Below are 12,751 nucleotides of genomic sequence, written 5' to 3' on the forward strand. Positions count from 1 at the left end.
GAAGGCCTGTTCCCCCCCTTGAAGGCCTGCACCCCCTTGAAGGTCTGCACCCCCCCAAAGGCCTACACCCCCCCGAAGGCCTGCACCCCCCTGAAGGCCTGCCTGCCCCCCTTGAAGGCCTGCACCCCTTGAAGGTCTGCACCCCCCCCCCGAAGGCCTGTCCCCCCTTGAAGGCCTGCCTGCCTGCCTGTCACCCCCTCCCCCTTGAAAGCCTGCTTGCCTGCCCGCCCGCCCCACCCTGAAGGCCTGATGCCCCGACCCACCCCGAAGGACCGCTCGCCCCCCTGGCCTCCCCGCACCACCTATGAAGCAGCCGCAGCAGGATCGCGAAGTCAGCGTCAGCGATCCCTGCGCCACGGTCCCGCCCCTCCTCTGACGTCAGAGGAGGGGCGGGATCGCGGCGCAGGAAGCAGCGCAGGGATGCTGACGCTGACTTCGCGATCCTGCTGCGGGCTGCTTCACAGGTGGTGCAGGAAGGTCAGTGGGGCGAGCGGTCCTTCGGGGGTGGCGGGGGACTGAACGGCAAGGCCGGGAACACCCCCTTAGGGCTGGTACCCGGGGCGGCCCGTCCCCCCCCCCCCCCCCCCCCCTAGGTACGCCACTGCTGAGGGGGTAATCCATCAGTTTTGAAGCTAATCTGGAAGCCAATGCAAAAAAAAGGCAAAAATATTTACTATTCACTCCTGAAAAGGGATGTATTTGGGTGTTTGCCTAGGTGTTAATTGAAAGCAAATCAGAATATAATGAAGGAAATCACAGCTGCCTCCTCAAAGCTTTTGAATACATTAACTGCTTTCTTTCTCTATGGATAATTCATATTATCTCTTTTTTTTTATGCAACACTATTTGCTTGATATCTGCCCCCTACAGAAAAAAGTGAAGAAATTACCTTACATCTGGGCTGAGCTAAATAAGAAACCAAAAATGCCTCCCCATAACAGACTCATTTACATACTCTCTGAATCAGTTTTTCACCCCCATTCTATAAAATTCTCTTGCTACTGGGTTGTACATCAGTGTCATGGGGAAAACATAAGGGAGCCCTTTTATCAAACAGCAGAAAAAAGTGGCTTTATCACATGGAAATGACCCATGTAAGGGTGCTTCAAGGCCATTTTTACCATTGGCATAAAATGGCTAAAATTCCTATTTTTGCTATTATTGGTCATGAGCGAATTTTTGCATTAATGTGTGGCCATTAGATTAGCACATGAGCCCTTACCACCCATTATGTAGGCGTTAAGGGCTCATTTGCTAAGCATGTGCTAATTGGTTAGCACATGGCAGTGTAGCTGTGCCAACTGATTAGTGTAGAACACACTCACTCTCTGCCCTCCAAACATGTCCCCTGTGCCAAAATATAAATTTTTTTTTTAGCACATGGGTAGTATGAGCATATGGCAAAATTACCATGGGGTTGCCTCTGTGCTTATCACAGTGCACCATTTTTTGATGTGGTCTGCGGCTTGGTAAAAGAGCTCCACGACGTGCTATGCCTGATAAAGATCAGGAGTCCATTGAGCCCAGCACCCTGTCTTCAGCATTGGGACATTAGAAAATACTTGGCAGGCTGCAAAGAATAGTTCAGTGGGCTCCAATATGTGACCTCTAGGGCTGCATGTGACCCCTGAAGTCCTCCATTGTGGCCCTCAAACAGCTTCAGTGCTCTTCAAATCCCATAACTGTGTTAATGTCACTCTCGTCATCCTTTCCTCCTTTTCTGAAATCAGTGAAGAGGGAACATCTTCTCTCCTACTCCAAATCCACTGCACTACATATGCCTTTCAGTGCTAAAGAAATGATAAATAGTAATAGTAGTAGTAGCTGCCTATGTGATATTATAACAGCAAATAATCGCTTAAGTGTGTTTTTCAGATATCTTCTTTATGGAATTTGCTACTGTTGACAATCCAAAATAAAGTGAGTTTTAAAACAAATCCTTGAAATGTTCTATACCACCTAGGATCTAAGCGGTTTCCAATAATAAACATTCATAAAATAAAACCATAACAACACATTTTTAATGTTTAATACCCAGTCTGAAAAAGCAGGTCTAGGCTGTTTACAAAATTAGTACTGTGTGTAAGCTTGACATATTTTAGTAGCCCTCAGATCTTTCTTGTTTTCACAAAGCAGCCCTTTAGATGAAAAAAGCTGGAGACCACTGGAATACATCTATTCCTAAGTAATGGTTTGCTAGTCTATCTGTCTAATAATTTTGCATTGACTTTGCTTCTAGGAACTTGTTCAAACCACTACACTGGATCTTCCCAGCAGCAAATTCTATAACTTGATTGTGCAGGGTACAAAAACAAACAATTTCTCCAATTTGTATTAAATCTGCAGCTGTCACATAGGGGTGTTGGCATAGTGGCAGAGCTGCCAAGTTACCCAGGAGGAAGACTTTTTGGCTGGTCCTGGTTTTAAACTTACATCCCAAAGCTGCGTGGTATGTGTAGTCCATAATTCTACCCATTGAAATCAGTGCCCCGGGTCCCATAATGCACCAGGATGAAGTTGGCAGAAATCCAGGACTGGACAAAAAGCCTCCCTCCTGGAATGGGTATGTAGTGGCGTAGCTGTTATGCTACCAGGTGCTGTGGAGCTGGATTCAATGGTCTGGACAGTGTGTTTTTGACAGCAGTAGACTGTGGAGCAACATCAATATGAAAGACCACAGGCAGAAGGCAGGAACCAAATCACTAGGGTAGCAATTTTATTTTGAAAGACCCAATATGGCCCAAGCTAATGCCTGTATCGGGAGTCTGTATATACAAAAATATGCATAAATTATACAAATTACACATCAGATGACCTGAGGCTACAACTATGAGGAACTGACATCAGACGCTGTCAGAATGCAAACATTGCTAAGGAACTGTGGAAAAGGAGAGCCCGAGAGCCCTTGTCTCGATGGGCGGCTGTAACGCGGGTATGGAGGGCCCACGTTGCCTCCCATGGAGACTAGCGCACTGCGCGAGTGGGCAGGTTTAGGAGGGCAGGAGGCAGCTTAGCGGTAAGTTTTTCCCGCCGCGGGACAGCCTCCTGATAGGTGAAGCGTGGGGCAACAGTCGGGCGGAGCCTATAAAGCTGGGACCTCGGAGGACCTGGCGTCTTCCTGGGTCCTCCAAGGTGACTTTTCCTGCCCACCCTTCCCACCCCCTTTTTTTCTGGTTCGGTAGGTTGCTGAGTTTGAGTTGGCGGTTATCCCAAGCTACTGTATGGTAGAGCTCATCAGGAGATGAGCAGGGGGGCCGGCAGGGAGCCGTGCCCGGGTTCTGGTGTCTCTGGTTAAAGGGGCATGTTGGGACATGCCACCCCCCAGACTCTTGCTGGCATGGCAGGGTCAGGAGCCGAATATTATTGGTAATGGTTTAAGGTAGCTCGGGAAACTTTTGTTATGTTATGCATATTTTATGTTATGTTTTTGTTATGTGAGTGTGTTAATTAATTGTTTGTTAATAAACAGAGCTGCGGCTATTTATCCATAAGCAGAGTGTGGTGTGGTTATTGGTAGGGGGTTGGGGTGGGGGTGGGGGTGTTAGAGGGTGAGTGGGCCAATACACATCCCACTGTTAATAGCTGTTAAGTTGAACAGCGCTTTATAGATGCATGAGGAGCCTCGTCCCTGAAAAAGTACAATTGAAACATGGACATGTCGGGAGAGGCGCTCCATGAATTGATCTAAAAACAGATGTTATATTGTTTGAATATGAAAACATAAAATAGAAAATAGAACAAAAATAATAAGAAAAATGATTTGAAGAGGTGAAAGATCTGATAACGATAGCATGCATGAAAACTTACATCTGCCAGCCGCGGATCTATTAGATATTTAAAGAAATTATAAAAATTAAGGACTATGTATGAGGGGAGTTATTGTTCTATTGTGGAAATTTGAACACCCCCTCCCCCCACTAAACTATAGCCAAGTGATAGTGATCATTGAAGGATAAATTACACAAATAACATTAACACAACAATAAAGCAAGCAATCGGAACAAAATTAAAATATTGCAAGAAACGTGCTGCACATACTGATGTATAATGTCAGAATGAGATACGCAGTATGTAAAATATTCACTCAAGCAGCAACATTCATAGTAACAAACGTCACGCATATAGTATGTATCATGGTAGACTGTTTGACAAAACATATTGAATGAATGAGGTGTTCATGTTTGGACAGCATGGGCTGGGTTCGGGTTGGCCTGGGACGCAGGGAGGATTTCTGTATCAGAACGTTGGCTAACAGACTATTATGATAGCATTGTACTAGGTCAGGGCTGTGCAGCATATGTGTAAGCCATGAGTATCATCAGCAGTTGTGCTTAGAGAAAGAAATGAGGGACCATGGTAGGGAGGACTCTACAGGGTAATCTAAGTAGTTGCAGAGTGGCATGGTGACTCACCATGCCACTCTGCGCGTGTGTACATTCACATACTATATACTGGAGGTGGCCCTTGGAAAGTGTGTGGTCATGAGTCAATGTACCTATGTAAGAGCAATGGGATGGCAGCTATAAAGGAACCACATATACCACAGCCATCTCACCATGTCCCTAATTCTGTTACCATGGGTGGCCCTCTGGCCAACCTAGTGGCTGGGCAAGCATTGACAGTAATGTGTGGTACATATATCAGATAATTGTGGGGACTTAGAGTAGATTGTTACTGACTTGCCTTGCTTTCTTTCTGCTCTTGGGCCCACTGCAGATAGTCAGCCCTATTGGCCCTTTTCTTTAGCTTTTCAGTCTGTGTGGAAAAATAGAGGTTGGGGGAAAGAGGGGATGAGTGACAATTTATACTGTATACTATTGGCCCTCTGTGAATATACATGGCACACATAACTTGTCTGTAGTCTGGGCTCCAAGTGCAGTCTACTGTTAGTTTGTTGGCACATGTGGCGTGTGGATGACTATACTGATTCTGTCTATAGGCCATACATATGTCAACATGACAGCTGCTTCCTCCTCCTGGAACAGCTCCCCTTGTTTTGTGTGCACCCTTGTGTGGTCTCTATGCATGCCACATACATGATGGTGGGGGCAGAGGGTACTGTGGTGTAAATGGCATCTCTCTTTCTCCCTTTGTCTGCTACTATATAAGGCCAAAACAATTTAGGGATTTTATATGAACAGATTAAGGGCTCCTTTTACAAAGGTGCATTAGGGCCTTAACGCGTGGAATACCGTGCGCTAAAATGCCACACGCACTAGCCGCTACCGCCTCCTCTTCAGCAGGTGCTAGTTTTTCGGGTAGCGCGCGCTAATCTGGTGCGTGCGCTAAAAACGCTAAAGCACCTTTGTAAAATGTTGCACGAATAGCCACCAACACTTATGTATTTGTTGCTAACACCTCTATTTCCCGGACATATCACATCTTCAAAAAAAATTTTAAAAAAACAATAATTGCGGAAGGACTGGAATAGCCACAACATACTAATCAAAAATACCCTCCATTAACTGAATACATTGCTATCAATCAGTACTTAATTTGCACTCAACTAGACACAAAAAAAATGAAGAAAAAAGCCTCAGGGGTTGCTAGGAAATTGTTCCACCGTAAATATGAAGGTTCAGTTCACATTGACAACTCTGTCATCAGCATAAAAATCTTTCTGTGTCAATTAATGATCAAGTCTTCAAAAACTGTATTTATGTTTCAAAAATAACATTAAAGCAATTAGAAAATACATGAACTGCTTATCTGTGCTTCAGGGAAAGTAATTGCAGATCCCTTATCCTATCTGACAATGGCCATCGTTTTGTGGCCCTACAGTTGCTGTATCAGGGACTATCAGGATCTATTGAGACAAAAGCAGTGGAGAGTGAGTGTTTGCCTGCAATTCACCTATTAAGCTAGTATTCTATAAAGGAAAATAGGAGCCTACTTTTCTTTATAGAATAGGTGCACTATTATATGAGGGGCAAATCAAAAATTAAAAATAATTGTTAAATTACGCAATAACTAGACCAGAGCTAGCAAAATAAAACCTATGTATTCATACATTGGATAGTTTGTCCTCTCACAGTGCAGCGCTTGGCCTTTAGTCGTGGGGCAGCCATGAGGTCAGAAACATGGACGCTTCATTGCAAGATTACACCATCGAAGAACAACATGCAGTAGTGCACTTTCTTTGAACAAAGGGAGTGAAATCTGTGGAAATTCACCATCGGATATTGACTTAGTGTGGACATAGCACCAGGAATCAATGAAAGGTTTAGAAGTGGGCAAAAGGGTTTAAAGCGGGAAGAATAGGTGTAACAGACAAAGGTCATTCTGGTTGCCCATCAACATTGTGCACATAAGAGCCATTGACAGGTGGTTGCCTTGATTAGAGAAAACAAATTGATAACGGTGTCTCAATTAGCTGCAAATTTGGATATCAGTTATGGGTCTGCATTTACCATAATGCATGATGACTTGGGATAAAGAAAAGTTTGCACACGATGGGGTCCCAAACAGCTTACTGATCTGCACATGCAACAGCGTGTGGACGTTGTGACCCAGTTCCTGAGACAGTATGATGATCTGAGTATTCTGAAGAGAATTGTCACCAGTGACACTACGACCCAGAGAGCAAAAGACAAAGTATGGAGTAGAGACATCGATCTTGTCCAGCGAAGAAGAAACTCAAACGTCAGCCCTCCTTCAAGAAAATTATGTTCGCCTTCTTTTGGGTCATGAAGGGATCTATTCTGGTGCATTTCCATGCGCATGAATAATTTTAACAAAGCTGATAAAATATGCATTGATCATTATGCATATATAAAATACCAGAACTTCTATATCGTTTCCAAGAACCTCCTCTCTCTATACGTTTTCTGTTACGTTTTCACTCCAGACTTTCATATATTCATACTGATTTTAACGGACCTCAGAAACGCCATCCTCCACTGTTAACCATAACTTGTCTTAAAACGGGGAGCCTCACAGGTGTATTTATCCTCACTGGTCCTTATTCTCATACAAACTTTTAATTTTTAGACTTTTTGACTTTTTTATATATATGCTTACATATGTACTTATCTTTGTACTTATCTTTTTAATAGCGCAGCGGTAGGACCCTACATGTTTCGCAAAAAAGCTTCGTCAGGGATCCATGCAAAAACCGCTGACATGTTTCGCAAAAAAGCTTCGTCGGGGATCCATGCTGTGTATAAAAACAATGAAATGTCGATAAGATCATACATTACATTTGTCCTCCCGTGAAACCAAATATTAAATTCATCTACTCACCAAAACCGCTAACATCCACCCCGCTCTACATTCAAACTGCAAGATGGCGTCGGCGTCTTCAATGACATAATTTAAAGGTCTTGTTACACAAAGACCCACCCCCTACATGTTTTCACCTTAACCTATCACTTTTCAATATAGATTTAAGGAAGAACCCCCTAACCAACACCAGGCTTATTCAAAATACAGTTTGCCACTCAATTTCCATGTTTAAACCCCTAGGATCCACTGTATTAAGCCGGTGGATCTACCGTTGTTCCTTTACGTTTAAGGCAGCTTCATTGTTACCACCCACCCTCCCTTCACTCACATTATCAATCACTCTCCATCTTAACTCTGATATCTTATGATTCTTATATATCATGTGCTGTACCATAGGAGCTTCACTCTTCCTATTAAGTATGCGTGACTTATGCTCATTTAACCGTACTTTAACCGGTCTGCTCGTTCTCCCCACGTATACCAGTTGGCAAGGGCATACGATTATATAAATCACCCCTCTACTATTACAGTCTGTGATGGATCTTGAATCTATCCTGGTGTTTTTCCCCGGTACCTCCCAACTATCCCCCTCTATCGTGCTCTCACACCATTGGCATTTGCCGCAGGCTTGATGGCACCCCTTTGTATTCTCTTCATAGTCATGATGTTTTTTGAAATTTAATACCAGGGCATTTCAGGGGAATCTCCATGCACTCTGAGACAGATAAACAGTTAAACTGACAAAAACTGAGCATCAAAGAATGAGATTAGATTCCAGCACACTTTCCTTTTATGGGGAGAAGGAGTTGGCAGACGTTGTGGGAAAGTACAGCAGGCTTGCCTGGATCCAAAATTTGTATTGGAATATTTAAGTTTTGTGGCTGTTGCAGTTGCCTGGAATGCAAGCAAAGAGAAAATGATCACTTATGAAATTCTGACCCCTGCACAGATAGCATTTAGAAAATCACAGCTTTAAATATATATTGGGACTGGAGTTTCAGTCTTTTGAACACACATACACTGCTCCTCACTATTGTTTTAATGTTTTGCATACTTTTTGAAGTGCAAAAAAGAAAAACGTGTTGCAAGAGCAATAATTTAAAAAAGGATGCACTGCCTCCATTGTATATAGTTCTACTGTATCTTATGCATATTTATTGTGGATATTCTGAAGACCTGAGTGGTCTGACCCAGCAGTGGCAATTCTTATGTTCTTATGGTGTGTCTTAAAGACTGGATCCAGATAGGTTTATAACAATTTGGATCCATGCCAATGTATATAGAAATATAGAAAAGGCTAACAGAAAGGACTACATGATATATCCAATCTGCCCATCCATACCTACTACTCATCTCAACAATCCCTTCCTCTTCCTCAGAGATCCTTTGTGCTTGGTTCTATATTTTCTGGAATATAGTCCTTGTCACCATCCCACCCACTAGAAGGCTGTTTCACAACCTACCACTTATTCTAAAAAGAAACATATCCTGTAATTACTCCTGAATCTACCCCTTTTCACACTTATCCTACGACCCCTTGTCCCAGCGCTTGCTTTCCATTGAAAAGGGCTCGATTGTCATGTATGAGGGGCCACTGAATTGTTCTCAGCCCAATCAAGAAGAGAATGATATGGAGCCATGAAACTTACAAGTTATTCCACACTTTTCTTGACTCTTTTCATTTCATTTCATATCATTTAATAATATATATATATAATTTTATTTTATTTCTTCCATTTGTGCGTCGCACATACCTATACAAGCTCTAGGCGACAGAGAAGCATGTAGAATATTTCATAGAAATTCCTAACTTTACAGATAGGAGCGCCATCTATGTAAATGATATCTAAATGAATTAAAGTAATATGTAAAAAGGAATAGAAGGGAGGAACTGTTAAACAATAGAATTCAGTTAATAAAATAAAAACAATAGGGGTAAAAACAATGGAATAAAGTTTAAAATAATTCATAGATTGGAAGAAAAAATTGAAAAACAAAATCAAATAAGTCTGGCAGAAGTCCAATTTCCTGAAGCAGCTCTGTTGCCTCAGCATATTTTAAATAATCCCAATGGCAAAAGTCCAGACGGGACAGATATCACTCGGGCTTTCCAGCTGCTGCAGCCCTGACTCATCGTTTCCAGGCAGAAGATGCACAGAGATAGAACAATCCAGCGCCGGGCATCTTGGAGGTACTTAAATATCTCTAATATGTATCCTCTTTCCCACTTCTCCTTCGTGATATACATGTATAAATCTTTGCTCCCACATACAGTATGATAAAGATAATTGAATATTTTAGTAGCTATCTTCTGGACTATCTCCATCAGGTATATATATTTTTGAAGGTACAGTCTCCAGAATAGCACACAGAACTCCAATTGAGGTCTTACAAGAGAGTTATATAAAATTAATATCATTTCCTTTTTCCTGCTGACCCATTTTTCTCCTAAGGCATCCAATTAGTGGCGTAGCAAGGGAAGTTGGCACCCGGGGGGGGGGGTGCCTGGCATCACCGCAGTGCGCACCCCCCATTCTTCCTTGCCGTTGAGAGTCTCCCCACCCCCTGCATCCCTCCTGAAATGTTCACCGACGTGAGTAGCAGCTGCTGCTCGCACCAGCATTGGCTCCCTTCTGACATTACATCCTGGTCCTGTGACCAGGAAGTGATGTCAGAAGGGGAGCCAACGTTGGCATGAGCAGCAAGTGGAAGATGCTGTTCACGCCAATAAACATTTCAAGAGATACGCTGGCCCCCCTCTCCACCCTTTACTATGCCACTACACCCAAGTATCCTTCTGTTTTTTCCATCACTATATTTACTTATTTGGCCACCTTAAGATCATCAGATGTGATTACCCCAGATCAACAGAGAAGAATTCCCTTTTGGGATCTTGAATAAAGACTTAGAGATGAGTGCTGGAATAAAATGCAGGCAGCCTCTTCCTATTGGCTATCAGAGTTGCATAGGCCGGCATTGGAAACTAACTTAATGCACTGAACTGTGCACAGCACAGAGAATTCATATAGCACAGATGTTACACATTAGTTTAGTGGTTTAGGTTGAATTCTATATCGTAAGCCTAAAAATCAGTGCTAAAACACTATTCTATAAACTGCACTTAAAGTTAGGTGCAGTGTATAGAACAATGCTTATGCCTAGCGAACCACTTTAGGCATGGCCATTTGCACTAATGAAAATGGGGCACAAATGCCTGTGCTTAAATTTAGATGCAGATGCCCTTATTCTACAATTGCACACGGGCTCCTTTGTAAACAAAGATGCAACCAGCATGGAGGAAATACTCTGCGGAATAGCACTTGGTCGTTCTTCAATAAAGGCTCTTGACAAAATATTCAAAGGCAAGGAGGTAACACTCCAAACAAAGATCAGACTTGTCCACGCACTCACTTTCTCAGTGGTCAGTTACAAATATGAATGCTGGACCCTACAGAAAGAAGATTGACTCATTTGAGCTTTGGTGCTGGAGAAGGATTTTAGGCCTGTCATGGATTGCCAGAAGAATTAACAAATCAAGAGATCAAACCGGCTATGAAAGAGATCAAACCGGCTATGTCACTCGAAGCTCAAATGATGAAGTTACGACTGTCTTATTTTGGTCACACCATCAGAAGAGTGAGATCACTGGAAAAGGACATCATGTTTGAGAAGATTGAAGGAACCAGACGAAGAGGGCGACCTGCAATCAGATGGCTGGACACATTGAAAACAACCATGGGGATGATGCTGGAGGACCTTTCCAGCACAAAACCAATTTCTTTTTAGATCCACAATTCATCAAGTCACCAGGACTTAAGCATGTGTTGATGCCACCTAACACCACCAACAAACCTGACTTCAGTGCCAGGTAAAATAGTGAAAACAATTATAAAAAATAAAATTGTGGAACACATAGACAAACATGATTTAATGGGACAGAGGGCTAGATGCACTAAAGTCAGCGATTATTGCTAAACCTGTTTTCACAACATGTTTTTCCCCTCAATCGCCCATTTTCTGATCTGGCCATGCAAGTTAGCTAAAACCCAATACAAAATAGCCATGCGATTGATGCAGTAACATCATTTAGCTATTCCAAAGGGGGTTTTAGTGATCGTAAAAACTGACTTGTCTAAACCCAGGCATACCTGTGTTACCGATAGGTATGCCTGGGGTTTTTTTTTTTTGTTATCTTTCAATAGCACAGATAATTTGCGTGTGTTACATACTCACAATATCTGTCCCATTAAAAAAAAATGAATAAAGTCCCCCACCGCCGATGATGGCCCTCCCCTGACCCCTGACAAATGCAGCCCCCTGAGCCAAGCACCCCTCAGACACTGGCTCCCCAAACCCAAAACAAATGGCAGGAGGGATGCCCAATCCCTCCTGCCACACAGAACACCCCCATGACATGACCCCCCCTGCGCCACTGACCCCCCCCCCGAGCCCAAATAAATGGCAGGAGGGATGCCCACTCCCTCCTGCCACTGGACATCCCCTCCCCTCTGAACCTCCCTCATACCTTTTTAAAACACTGGAAGCAGGAAGTAGAAAATGACACGGGGACAAATTTTTCCCCATCCCTGCAGGAACTCAATTTCCCCGTCCCGTTCCCGTGAGTTTTGTTGCTGCCGCTGTCCCTGCCCCATTCCTATAAGCTCTGCCTTAACTACACAAGCCTCAAGTACTTATGATTTTTAAGTGTTTGAGGCTTGTGCAGATGAGAATGGAGCTTGCAGGAATGGGGAAGGGACAGCAAAAGAACTCTCGGGGACGGGACGGGAAATTGACTTCCCGTGGTGACAGGGAAAAATTTGTTCCCATGTCATTCTCTAGCAGGAAGCCCGCTCTCAGGTGCCTGATACATGGGGAAGGACCAAAGGCCCTGATTGATTCAGACGACTAAGGCCCCTCCGAAGGGGTGGGGCTGTAGGTGTCTGAGTCAATCAGGCCCTAGGCACCTCCCTCTTTATCCAGGTACTGAGGGAGGAGCCTAAAGCCCTGATTGTCCCATAAGTTCCAGACTCCTGATGCATGCCATAGGGCCAAAACTCATGTGTGTTGAGTCTTTTTAGTGAAGAATAAAGCACTCTTTAATTATTGGTCACCTTCGCTCCTTTTTTTTTTTTTGTAATTCTTTCCTTGCAACCAAGTTTCCATGTTTATTTAAAATTTTATTAAATTGCTTATCAAAAATCTAAGCGATATACAAAATCATTAAAAATAGGGGATACTTAAAATAAGACATACCAATATATTAAAAAAAGAAGAAAAAAAGTCTAAGCCCTTCAGATTATTCTGGCATTCTTGGACCCTGTCCCTTCTTTCTTAGACAAATTTGCTCACTCTGTGGTATTGATTGAGCGTGGTAATCTAAGTCAGTCATACTTTCAAAAAGAAGAATAATTTCATCATGATATGACCTTAATATATTGCCAATATATGCACAGACTGTAGATATCATTGATGCAAGCTTTCTGGTCAAAGAAAGTACACCAGCGCTGCACATGGAGGAAACTAACAC

The sequence above is a fragment of the Geotrypetes seraphini genome, chromosome 5 (genome assembly GCF_902459505.1).
Source record: "Geotrypetes seraphini chromosome 5, aGeoSer1.1, whole genome shotgun sequence".
Taxonomy (NCBI): Eukaryota; Metazoa; Chordata; class Amphibia; order Gymnophiona; family Dermophiidae; genus Geotrypetes; species Geotrypetes seraphini.